Consider the following 14,211-nt stretch of genomic DNA (forward strand, 5'->3'; position numbering starts at 1 on the left):
TCTCTGTGGTTGTATTTCCTGGTTCAGGTCATTGTTTGGAGAAATGGAATGAGAATGACAGCATACCACTCTGTCTTTAAGGTTGCTGTTATGATCTCTAGGCTGACTAAATAAAAGTGAAGTGTAAGTCACTCAGTTGTGTCTGATTCTTTGCGACCCCATGGACTATACAGTCCATGGAATTCTCCAGGCCAGGATACTCGAGAGAGTAGCCTTTCCCTTCTCTAGGTGATCTTCCCAACCCAGGAATCAAACCCAGGTCTCCCTCATTGCAGGCTGATTCTTTACCAGGTGAGCCACGAGGGAAGCCCAAGAATATTGGAGTGGGTAGCCTATCCCTTCTCCAGCAGATCTTCCCAACCCAGGAATTGGACGGGGGTCTCCTGCATTGCAGGCAGATTCCTTACCAGCTGAGCAACTAAGATAAGGCAGGTGACAATCTCCTCTCACCTGTGCCCCTGTCCTGGCCCATCACCCTGTGTGTGTACATATGTGTGTATGTGTGAGCACTTGTGTGCATCTGTGTGTGCATTTCTGTGTGTGTCTGTGTGTCCATTTGTGTGTGTGTGTGCATTTGTGTGTATGTCTGTGAGCATCTGTGTATGTGTCTGTGTGTGTGAGAGCATTTCTATGTGTGTGTCTGTGTGTGTGTGAGCATTTCTCTGTGTGTGTCTGTGAGAGCGTGTGGGGATGGGGCTGGGTTCAGGTATAGAGGTAAATGTTAAGGACACACAAAGTCTGGCTTAGAACAGTTGAAATGCAGACCTCATTTGGCAGGACTTTCTGTGACTCGGGTATATTATCTTCGCAGCTCACAGTTTCATGGGACATTTGGGCAGATGAAATTGATCAGCAGGAGGAGGAAAATAGCCGTCACCTAGGCAACCAGCTGATGACTCATCCTGGCATTGAAGCAGCAAAAGCCTGAGACTGCAGTAATTTTCCAGATGCTTAACCTGCCCTCCTCTTTCTCTCTCTTTGTTTCCCACTCCCCATCCTTCACATCTTCCTCTATACCCACTTACCTGGGTTCTTCCAAAACTTGACACAGCTCCTTTGTGGGGTCTACCTGGGTCCTGAGCTCTCTGGAGCAGTTATGCAGACCCCCACCCCTCCAGTAATTTGTGGGTGGCTTAATTTGCTGCTGCCCCTTGTCTCCAGCAACCAGGAAATGGCCAGGCTGCAATAGTCTGATGCCACAGACCCGCCAAGATGCGGCTTGCTGCCCTTGCTTAGAAAAGCCTAGAGGGAGTCCAGCACTTTCCCCTTCTAATCTGAGCTAACCTGAGCTCATCCATTTATCTCAGAGATCTGCAGTGTGTTCCTTTGCAGAGGAGCAGCTATACCTTGGACCTCCCAAGCAAAATTGTGAAAACGATGTTTAAAGGTGACAACACTCACCTCTGACAGCTTCTCTCCCTGCAGGTGAGAAGCTGTCTTTCCTGTCCTCTTTTCCTATCTTTCTCCACTCATAACCTAGTGTCTGATGTTTCAGCTCCTTCTTAATTATCCATCATAATCCTCTCTAAAACACAAAGTGATAGAAGCTTAAACCATTCCCTGTCCCAAAGCATTTTCATTTTAATCAGGGTTTTCAAAGTCAAACTATTTCAAGACTCAGAGAGTAAAATAAACTATTAGCCTTTCAGATACAGATTTAGGCACTGGGGCTTGGGTAGTGGGCTATGAGAGGGTCTTTCTCTGCACATCTTATGTGTGTCACCTATGTTGCTGCTGATTCTCACTTAAAACATTTTCTATGTTGGATATGGGTTGCCTTAATTCTGTATTCCCATGCAATCCATACATATGCATTCCATTTACACATGTGCACCCAACACGCACACATACCGCCTTGAGCAACAGCAACAGCTGATGAAGAAACAACAGCAAACCCTCAACGATGATTGGTCTACTCACTTTTATTTACTGAATGCGTGTCAAGCATTTACCATGCAGAACATGGTAGTGGGCCGTGCAGTTGTGGTGTCCTGTTGTTTAGTTGCTCAGTTGTGTCCAACTCTTTTGTGACCCCATGGAGTGTAGCCAGGCAAGCTCCTCTATCCATGGGATTTCTTAGGCAAGAATACTTGAGTGGGACCATTTCTTCCTTCAGGGGATCTTCCCAAACCAGGGATCAAACCTGGGTCTCCTGCATTAGCAGGTTGATTTTTCACCACTGAGCCACCAGGAAAACCCTGATTGGGGTTGTCCACATCTTTCAAAATAGCTTATGGTCCGCAGAGATATGATTGCCATTGGGGAAGTGAGATATGAGACTGTAACATAGGGGACTCTGGGCCAGATGGGGTGGGAGGTAGGGCCAGGGAATTCCAGGAATGACTTCCCTGGAAAAGTGATGCAGGGGTCAGAGTCAAGCTAGATGGGTATACAGGGTGGTAGCGGAGAGAGGGAAGAGCATTTCAGACAGAGGGAATAGACTGTGTAAGAAAGCATCTTGGGATGAGAGGGACCAGGCCAGGTCTGAGAAAGGGCAAGAAGACCAATATGTCTCAAGAATTCGGTGAAGGAGAAATGGCTGCGAGGCTGACAGCAGATGGAGCGTGGAGGCATCCAGGACACTATAGTGGAGGTGCCAGCTGACTTGCAGGGCAGCCCAGGTGGGACGCAGGGATGGTTTCTTTCTGCTCTTCCCCCCACCCCTCCCATTCTCTTTTCGCCTCCTCTGCCCCTTCTCCTCCCTACATGGCCTATCACCTCCCCTTTCTTTTCCCCCACTTCTGTCTCCTCCTCACCCTTCTTTGTCTTTGTGGGGAGATCAGCATCTAATTTTGTCTTTCTCAGAAACTCCATCTGCCAAGGAGCAAAAATTTCAGCTCCAAAGCTTAGTGTGACACAAAAATATAAATAGTCCCTTTTGAGTAGACCTGCTTAGACTCAGCTACCCATGCCGGTAACTCTTCAAGTTGGCTTCTAAGAGTATTGGGGTGGGTTCTGGCTTTGCTTCGTACTTGCAGCAGTGTGACAGAAAGGACCTTGGAGCCCTGTAGTGACCTGGAGTATCTCCTGACTCTTCTGGCCTCTGCAGCAGTGTTGCTGGTCTTCCCGGCCCATGTTTGCTGATCCTGTGGCTGCAATCTGCTCCCTGTGCACCTTGTAGCTGGGCCATTGGCCGATTCTCTCTTTTTATCACTTCCTCCCTCCCTCTCTCAAAGTGGTCAGAGCCTAATGGTCTCCTGGATAACTCAGCCTCACCCCAAATCTTGCTATGTTTCTGTCTTGTCCTCCAAATTTCCTCTGCAAGGGGAATCTTCTGTGTACTGTGGGGAACCCTGGGGTCTGGGGCAGCCAGTCTTGAGTCTGGATTAAGCCAAAATAGAGGATAAAAGAATTCAGAAAATCTTCCCTTTGATGGCTGTTGGCTTGTGGTTAAACATCATTTCAAGAGGTTTTCAAAATCTGCATACTCCCTCCCTTTTTCCCCCTCGGCATTCTTCCTTTGGAGTCCTAATCTTTTCTCAGCAGATAGACATTCTGGCCATCTAAGGAGAAGCTGATTTTTTAGGGGAAGGCAAAAGATAAAAGCGTGTGGGTATGTGTGTATGCTTCAGAATAGGATTTCTGTTACTACACTATTTTAAGGATTTGGGATTCTTTTTTGTAAGATCATTAAGAAATCGCTGAACCATTTTTAGCAAGAAAGTGATAGGTTCATATTTGCATTTTTATAAAAATCCTGGTGGCTGCTGTAAAGAATGGATTGGTTGGGAAAGCTACGTGCAGGCAGATCAACCAGTGGTTATTGGCTGATAGCAAAGAAGATAACCAGAGGCAGACTTGAGAGATGTTTAGGAGATTGGGAGATAAGACATGAAGATTTAACCACATTTGGGGATAAGGAAAGGCAGAGATGACTCAAAGAGCCTCAATTTCTATTTTAGGTGACTGGAGAGATTTGAGGATTATGTACTGAAAATGGGAATAGGAGACCTAGATTTGGAGAGTTGAGAAGACAGTAATAAAACCAGTAGAGTCTTTGAGAAATGCAAATAGAAGTGACCAGTAACTGGATATTTGACTTTGGAGCTCAGGGGAGAGTCATTCTTGTGAGCCTTGTTGCAGTGGAATTGTAGTGGAAGCAGGTAGCCCAGGGAGGGAGCAGCTAGGGAGGAGAGAAGTGAGACTGGAGGAACTCAAGCAATGAAGGGAGATAAAGGGGATTTATAAGTAAGAGGGATTCTTGAAGCTGGGAAAGCCTCAGGTATGTGTGCTCAGTCGTGTCCAACTTTTTGCGAACCCCTGGACTGTAGCCCGCCAGACTCATCTGTCCATGAGATTTTCCAGGCAAGAATACTAGAGAGGGTTGCCATTTCCTCCTCCGGGAAAGCCTTGAGCATATCTAAACATACAGTCCTAAACACTTGACAAAGTGACAAAGTGTCTGAAGAGAAGGAAGTGGATGGTTTTAAAGCACACCTATAGGGTTCATCCCAAAGCGGGTGGAGGCTCCTCTCTCCCTATCATATAGAGGGCAGCCGGGCTTAGAGCAGATGCATTAGTAGGTAGGATCCAAGGAGTTGAGGGAGTTTCCATTGATGGCCTCTGTTTTTGTTGTCACAAAAGAGTCAAGTCCTCTTGAAAGTGCATAAGGGTATTGGTTGGGCAGGGGGCTGTAGGGGTGATTGAGGTGGTGCTGCTGAGGAAATAGACAGACTGGAGTAAATTTAGTGAGTGATATGATTTTGTTGTGCCATCTTCAGTCTCAACTTATGTACCATTTTTCTTCACATTTTCCATCCACAGACAGCCAGGATATAACACAGACAGCCAGGATATAACACAGATAGCCAGGATATAATGACTCTCTTCTTGACTGGCTTCTTCCATTTCTTCTTGCCCATCCCCACCCCTGCTCCTCCCCACTCTTCTAAAAAAATTACTGTCCAGAATTTGAGAAAATGACCCACCCCAATGACTTAACAAATCAACAGATCACTCTTTAGAGATAAGCCATCATTTATTTAAATAGAACGTTAAAAACAAACAAAAAACTCACTTCCATCAATTCTCTGTAGCAAATTGAAGCCTCCCCCTTTAATTCCCTTTTTCCTTCTCTCCAAACTAGGCATACTAAGTTTTCCTTTGAGTTGCCCTTCTGTTAAAAGATTAAGAACTCTGAAGGGAAAATGAGGTTATGGGCATTGCAAGGCTTCAAGAAATCTGAAAGATCCAACTAAGACCATTATAAGCTTTGCTAGCATTAAAGAGAGGCATCATTTGTATATATATAAAAAAAAATTGAAAAGCACAGTAATTTCAAAATGTCTACAGTGATTACTTTGTTTTGGTCTGAGATGAAAACATTAAATTGAAAAACTTCAGATTAAAAAATGAAAATAGCTAATGCTAATAATGGCAATCTTTATAAGAAAACACTGAAAACAGTATGTGTTCATACCCTCCATAACCGTTATATATTTGTGTGCTTTTTTCAGATTCATTGAAAATATATCACCCCATTTCTTGGAGGGTAGCAGGATGGTGTTAGCCATAGAGATGATTTTTCCTCTTAGAATTGTGATTAAAGCTAAGACAAAAGGCAATTAAGCCCATATATTCCAAGTTCAGAGGACCAGAGTGAGTTACTAAGTCCAGTCATATCTTCGGAGGAACAATTTCACTGCATGTATTTGTACAAGAGGATTGAGGAAGAGAATGGAGGCCTCCTCTTAGAGTAGTGCAGTGTTTATGATGCTAAGAGCGAATCATTGGAAAAGACCCTGATGCTGGGAAAGATGGAGGGCAGAAGGAAAAAGGGGTGACAGATGATGAGATGGTTGGATGGTACCACTAACTCAATGGATATGAATTTGAGCAAACTCTAGGAGATAGTGGGGGACAGAGGAGCCTAGTGTGCCATGGCCCATGGGGTTGTAAAGAGTCAGATGTTACTTAACAACTGAACAAGTGTTTATGGTAAGAAGCAAGTCCTTTCCCCTCCTTCCCCACTAGTCTCCTGTGGGAAGATCTTCCCCAAATTGTGGGAGGATGTCCCAAGGGAATTGCCTATAGAAATTCCTACCTGGCAGGGCTATTGTGAAAATGGAGTGAGGTAATTTATACCCTGTGCATCTCAGAACATTTGGCTTGTGGTGGATTCTTCTTTCAAAAATACGCCCTGTGGCCACTATGCTCCAGGCTAGAAGTGAAGGAAGAGGATTTCAGCAATTTGATTCTTAATCTACTACACAGTGGATATCTCAGAATATCTTGGTCTGTATTTCGTAGAAAATGTCTTGCGCCTCAGCTGGTAAAGAGTCCTCCTGCAATGCAGGAGACCTGGGTTTGATCCCTGGGTTGGGAAGATCCCCTGGAGAAGGGAAAGGCTACCCACTCCAGTATTCTGGCCTGGAGAATTCCATGGACTGTGTAGTCCATGGGGTCTAAAAGAGTCGGACATGACTGAGCAACTTTCACTTTCCATTTTAATCTTAATTTTTGGCTCCATTTTACCACCAATCTCAAATCTTAGTAGACTTCTACGTGGCAGTTGTGTCTGCTATCTCCTGCCGTGACCAGTGGGCGCCTTTCTAATGAACTTTCAGTGTCCGTGTGGAAGGGCGCAATGCAGCTTTGCTGCAGGGCGTCTGCAGCCTGGAGCTGCCTTTACCACATTGCTGTTTAGCATGCTAATGCACTTGGCAGAGAAATGGCGTCAGGGATGTCGTGGTCTGTTTCATTTCGAACCTGCTTCTGTCAATAAACTCCTGAAGAGGAAGTGAAGCACTTTTCCCTCCTTGGGCCTCTTGGATACCGTTTAGAAAAGCATGAAGTCGATGGAGTAGTGGAACCCGCTTCTCTCGATGGTCTAGCTAGTCTAGATGGCTTGGGACATGTAGGGGCTGTCTACAGGTAACTGCCAATGTAAACTACTTTATTCTCTCTGCAGAAGAGGAAAATCAAGAAGCAGACCATTCTAAAGGAAACGATGTTCAGATTTACTAATCTAGGACTTTTTGATTTGAGACTGATACATTTGATGTGCGTGTGTGTGTGCGCTCAGTCGTGTCCAACTTTTTGTGACCCCATGGACTGTACCCCACCAGGCTCCTCTGTCCATGGGATTTTTCAGGCAAAAATACTGGAGTGGGTTGCCAATTCCTATTCCAGGAGATCTTCTCAACCCAACAATCAAAACTGCTTCTCCTGTATAGGCAGGCAAGCTTCTTTACCTCTAAGGCGACTAGGGAAGCCTGATATCATTTGATGTTGAGGTTTAAATTTAAATCAATAAAAAGTCTATCTCTAATCTTCAGAAATATCAACCTGGATGAATTTCTTTTTATTTTTTGTAACTAAATCTTTCCTCTGGAAGGCATAAGATTGTATTCTAGAAATAAAACTTTATTACCAGTTTTCTAAATGCCATAATTATTACTGTCAATATAATAGTAGTTGTCTTTTGGGCTTCCCTGGTGGCTCAGTGATAAAGAATCTATCTGCCAATGCAGGAGAAGCAAGTTCGATCCCTGGGTTAGGAAGAGCCCCTGGAGAAGGAAATGGCAACCCACTCCAGTATTCTTGCCTGGGAAATTCCATGGACAGAGGAGCCTGGCAGGCCACAGTCCATGGGGTCGCACAGAGTTGGACACAACTGAGCAACTAAACAACATCTTTTATTAAATTCTTATTATGTGTTAAATACCATGCCAAGTGCTTAACCTATATAATCTCTTATTATTTTTAAAAGAATCCTGTAAGTAAAGAATTACTGAACCCTATTTTACTGCTGAGGAAACAGAGGCTCAACAGGAAATGACATGCCTTCAATTTCATTATAAGATCTTTTCTTTACTACTCTGCTTACCTTACATAGACAGTTGCTTTCTGAATCTTTGTGTATATGTTTTTAGACTTTCCAGTCTCTTCCCTCATAATTACATCAAATGTGATCTGGGCTGTGAGCTCAGTATGTGAGCTTTGATGCTTTGATGTATGGGCTATAGTTCATCAGTATGGGATGCTTAGGGACTTTTTTTTTGGCTTATACTCTAGGTTGATGAGAATGTCAGGGCACTGGCTCTCAGAAAGGAGCTGTGGTCCTGTGTTATTTTGTAAACTCGGGGGTAAATATATGTGGCTTGATAACTCTGGAGTGAGACAGGCTCAAGATATAATTTTTTTTAAGAAAGTTTTTAGGTGAATTTATCCAAGAGATTTTACTGTGAACATCAGAGTCGGCATGGCTGGCGCATCTTCTTTTGTCCTTAGGTCCTGCTTCTCCCAGGGACACTTTCCTCAGTCCCTGAAGGTATCTTCCTCAGTTCTGCTGGATGATAGTGGTACTGTCCATTTCACTGTCCTGCCACCCTGTCTCCCAAGCATGGATGCAGTGGGTGAAGGAGAGAGAAGCAGCAGCCTGGTGTCTGGTTTCTCTCCTTGACTCTGCCACCAGCCAGCTGTGACACTTCTGGGAAGTCAATCTTGCAGGTTTCCTTACTTGTAAAAGGATGGCACTGGACTCATAGATCTCCTGAGAGGCCATTTCAACAGAAAATTAGGCAGCTTAGAATGGAGAAAGCCATCAAGCTGTAGCAGGGAATAAGCTACTGGTGCCAGGACAGACTGCTGGATTAATTGGGCATAGCTATGGAGCACAGCAGTCATTCCTATGTTCATATTATCCGAACATTGCTTCCTTCCCCTAAGATGTTGAAAGTATATCTTCATTTCTCAGATGAGAGAACAGAAGCAGAATTGACCATTAGCTGGCCATGGACTATTACTTATTGCTGGTTGCTTAATTTGCTGGGCAGATCAGTGGCAGTGAGTGACAGCTGATGTCATGCCTGGGAGCCGTCACCAGTGAAAAGGAGAGGGCTGCCCTCCTTTTCTGTCATGACACAGGATGTCGGTTCCTGCAGAGGCTCTTGTGTGGATCCTAATGATTTTTGTTGAGTTGATGAAATGTTGGACTGCACATTAATTTTAGCATTTTTTCCCCTGACATTTCTCATTTAAAAGGTGGTAAAACTTTAAAATGAACAAAAATTAAAAATGACTGCTTTACTCCAGGAAAATTACCTCTTTACAAAAAGCTTTCTAACCCATGGCTGATTCATGTCAATGTATGGCAAAAACTACTACAATACTGTGAAATAATTAGCCTTCAATTAAAATAAATAAATTAATTCAAAAAATGCTTTCTAAGGAGTATTCTTGATTTGACTGACGTATTTATACGGTGTGATTTCTCTCACTGACCCTATTTCCCTTTCTTCCTCCAAGTTATTTCTGCTCCAATGGCCCTCTCTCTCTCCCTCCCTCAATCTCTTTTTCCTTCTTTCCTCCTTTCCTTCCTTCCTTCTCTGACCTAAGACAGCTTTTCTCCTGTCTAAGTACCAATACTTTTACCTACACTTTGAAATATTTTTTCTGATTTTAAGAATCAGAGATATCCATTATGAAAAACTTGGAAAATATTAAGTAAAAGAAGAAATTAAAATCATTTGCAGTCCTCTTAATTATAGACAGCTGCTATTAACATTTTTGAGGTTTTTCTTTATGGTTTTTCTTTTAAGCATACTTTAAAACAATAACAAAGTTGATATTCCACTATACACTTGTCTGAATATTGCTTTTTAAAAAATTAATTTTACATCAAACACTTTCCACTTCTTTCAATATTTTTGAGAACCTCATTTTGATGACTATATTATATTTTATTATGTGATGATGCTATTATACATGGTCATTCTCCTATCATCTGGTATTTAGGCTTGTCACCTGTACTCAATCCTATCCTTTCTTAGCTTCCCTGGAATTTCACTTATTTTCACTCATGCCTTCTCTCTTCCCTGATTACTACTTTTCATTTGCGCCTTTTTCTGTGCCTTCATGGGCTTCCCTGGTAGCTCAATGGTAAAGAACCTGTCTGCCAATGTAGGAGATGTGGGTTCTAGTTCTGGGTCAAAAAGATCTCCTACAGAAGAACACAGTAAGCCAATCCAGTACTCTTGCCTGGGAAATCTTATGGGGAGAGGAGCCTGGTGGGCTACAGTCCATGGAGGGGCAAAGAGTCGGACATGACTTAACGACTAAGCATGGATTATGCCTTCACACATTGCAGTTATGCAGACATATCTCTAGTCTCTTGGAGAAGGCAATGGCATCCCACTCCAGTATTCTTACCTGGAAAATCCCATGGACAGAGGAGCCTGGTAGGCTGCAGTCCCTGGGGTCATGAAGAGTCGGACATGACTGAGCGACTTCACTTTCACTTTTCACTTTCATGCATTGGAAAAGGAAATGGCAACCCACTCCAGTGTTCTCACCTGGAGAATCCCAGGGATGGTGGAGCCTGATGGGCTACTATCTACGGGTTGCACAGAGTTGGACACGACTGAAGCAACTTGGCAGCAGGCAGCAGCATCTCTAGTCTCTAATGGACCGTGCCTAGTGCCCTTTCTGAATTTTGGTATTTTTATATTTTCCACATTTTAGTATCTTTCCCTTTTAAAACCATAGCTAATCTAAAGCAAAGTTCTGAGCATGCCATTTCCGCTGATGATCAAGCACCAGCCTCATTTGCACTTCACTGTGCCCATGATCTAATCTGTTGTATCATACACACAGCCATTCTGTTCATCATCTCCCTTCTGGCTTTCCATCCTTGACAAACAGGATAATCATTCGTCTAAGCCACTGATGTGAATGTTAAACCTTAGCCCTTTGGCCCAACACGAGAGACTTACTCAAGAGATGACACCATTCTATTCATCAATATCCTGTAAGCAAAGATTATTTTGCCAGCTGATTATGTGAGAAATTGCCTTACATTGTGGCCCATATTATTCTACTCTGCCTTCTGGGATATTATGAAAGTTGATATTTTGGAATGTATCAGGCATACTATATCTCCACATTTTCTTGATCAAAGTATCCACTCAAAAAAAAAAAAAAAATGAAATTGTCAGATCCTGGTCCTTATGAACTGATACTAGTTCTTGGGATCACTGCTGCCTTTTCCAACAGTTCTTAAGGCTTCTTCAAGAGCCACTCCAAACTGGTAGATTTTTCTTTCTCTCTTTAAAAAAAAATTAAAATGATCTGTATGGATTGTTTGCTGATACCCATAAGGTAACAAGTGGAAGGGGCAGGCCATGGCCCTGGGTGGACTTGAACAGGATAGGTGGTCTTTGTAGGCATTGTTCTGTGGAAGACCTAGGTATTCTGCTTTCTCTCTCTTTCATAGGCCCTACCCAAGGTCCAATGCCCTCTCAAATGCTGTGGTCACTCACTGACATGGTAGATGTGATAAGGAGAATAATGGCCCCCTAAAGTCATGAATGGTCTGTCCCTGGAACTTTTTAATATGTTGCTTTACAGGATAAAAGGGTTTTACATATACAACTATGTTAAGATCTGAGATAGGGAGATTATCTTGAAATATTGGAGTGGGTACTATGAAACCGGGTTTCCCTGAAGGCTCAGTGCTGAAGAATCCACCTGCAATGCGGGAGCCACGCAAGATGCGGGTTCAACCCTTGGGTCATCCCCTGAAGGAGGACATGGCAACCCACTCCAATATTCCCACCTGGAGAATCCTGTGGACAGAGAAGCCTGGAGGGCTATAGTCCATCGGGTCACAAAGAGTCAGACACAACTGAAACGACTTAGCACACATGCACGCAATGTGCAATTACATTGGATTTTAATAGAGTCGGAGAAAGATTTGAGGGTACTCTGCTGATGACTTTGAAGACAGAGGAAGGAATCATGAGTCAAAAATTCAGGCAGCTGTCTGGCTGCCTGAATTTTTGACTCATGATTCCTTCCTCTGTCTTCAAAGTCATCAGATGTGGTGGATTCATTTTGATATTTGGCAAAACTAATACAATTATGTAAAGTTTTAAAAAAAAAATTCAGGCAGCATCTAGAAACTGGAAAAAAATAGTGTACATGTTCTCCCTTAGAGCCTCTAGGGACCTTGATGATACCTTGATTTTATTCCAGGAAAATCCATTGCAGACTTCCGATATTCAGAACTGTGAGATAATAAATGCGTCTTGGTCTGAGTCACCAAGTTTGTGATAATTTGTTATAGCAGCAACAGGAAACTAACACAGTGGATGTTTTAAATTCTTGAGGTTTGAAAAGGACCTTAATGACTGTCTATTCTAGATCCCTAACTTTGAATTCCTTTTTTTGCTGCCTCTGTCAAAGGAGGAGCCTGTGGTGTATGTGGTGTGTGTATTGGATTTGGGAAAAGGAGCACATGCAGAAGGAAATGGCAATGAGGACACATTCTTTATTTAGAACAGCTTTTTGGAGATACGATTCATGTAGTTTATACTTTACCCATTTAAACAGTACAATTCCATAGTTTTTTATTATATTCACAGAGTTGTGCATCCATCACTACAATTGATTTATTAGAGTATTTCATCACCCCATAGGACTTTTCTGGTGGCTCAACGGTAAAGAATTGGCCTGCTAATGCAGGAGATGCAGGTTTGATCCCTGGGTCAGGAAGATCCCCTGGAGAAGGAAACAGTAACCCACGCCAATATTCTTTCTTGGGAAATCCCATGGAGAGAGGAGCCTGCCAGGCTACAATTCGTGGGGTCACAAAAGAGTTGGACATGGCTTAATAACTAAATAACAACATCATCCCATAAAGACACTCTGGATCCATTAGCCATCACTCTTCATTCCTCGGCCCCCACCTCCTGGAAATCACTAATCTACTTTCTGTCTCTATGAATTTACCATTTTGGTTATTTCATAAGAATGAAATCATATATCATAAGGCCTTTTATGCCTATCTTCTTTCATGTAGCATAATGTTTTTAAAAATTCATCTATGTTGTAGCATGGGTTAGTACTCCATTACTTTTTATTGAAGAACAATATTCCATTGTATGGAAATTTTGTTTATTCATTCAGCTGATGGGCATTCGGATTATTTACCCTTTTGGATATTATGAAAAACATTGCTATGAACATTTGTGTACAAGTTTTTTTGTAAACATATGTTTTCGTTTCTCTTGGGTAAATACCCAGGAGTGGAATTGCTAAATCACATGGTAATCCTATGTTTCACTGTTTGAAGGACTGCCAGACTGTTTTCCAAAGTAGCTATATCATTTTACATTCCTGTCAGCAGTGTATATGAGAAAGCATCATTAATAAAAATTCTTGCTGGCCCCTGAAAGTGTAAAGAACACAGAATGCAAAGTGTGGCTTAGAAAGAGTGGCCTGAATATTTCCAGAAGTAAAGCAACATCAAAAGAAATGTGGGTGCCCAGAAAATTTGCTTGGGAAATCTGGAGTGACATCTAAATTTTTTTTGAAAAAAAGTTCATATTGGCCCAATTCCATTGTTAACTGACTGCAATAAATTCTCCTGATGGTTTTAGCCTGTTTGGTTGCCATAAATTTCATTTGACTAACTTTGGAGAAATTCTGATGAATGATGACTCAGAAGAACTTCATGGACAACACTAGGGCAGGACTATGTGCCCTATATAAATAAACTTGGGCCATTCTCCTTTGGGAAAAATAAAGTCAATTCAAGGTGACAAGCATTTTGAAGTTTATGTTAGTTTGCTTGGGTTTTCATAAAAAAGTACCATAGATTGGGTGGCTTAAATAACAGAAATTTATTTTCTCATAGGTCTGCCAGGTCTAAGTCTGAGACCAAGGAGTCCACAGGGCTGGTTTCTTTTGAAGTCTCTCTTTGGCTTGTGAATGTCTGTCTTTTCCTTGAATCATCATCCCCAGTTTTCCCCTGTAAATACCCATGTCCTTACCCTCTCTCTCTCTCTCTCTGTTTTTTTAAAGGCACCATCAATTAGGACCCACCAAAATGATCTCATTTAACCTTAACTACTTTTTCAGAGACCCTATCTCCAAATAGAGTAGCATTCTGAATTACTGGGTGTTAAGGCTTCAACATGGGCTTCCCAAGTGTTGCTAGTGGTAAAGAACCCACCTGCCAATGCAGAAGACGTAGAGACGTGAGTTCAATGTCTGGATCAGGAAGATCCCCTGGAGGAAGGCATGGCAACCCATACAGTATTCTTCCCTGGAGAATCCCATGGACAGAGAAACCTGGCAAGCTATGGTCCATAGGGTCGCAAAGACTTGGACAGAACTGAAATGACTTAGCACCCATGCGTGCACACAGGGCTTCAACACATGACTTCTGAAGGGGATACAATTCAGCCCCACCAAATTACAATACAT

This window comes from Bos indicus x Bos taurus, chromosome 16, assembly GCF_003369695.1.
Source record: "Bos indicus x Bos taurus breed Angus x Brahman F1 hybrid chromosome 16, Bos_hybrid_MaternalHap_v2.0, whole genome shotgun sequence".
NCBI classification, from domain to species: domain Eukaryota; kingdom Metazoa; phylum Chordata; class Mammalia; order Artiodactyla; family Bovidae; genus Bos; species Bos indicus x Bos taurus.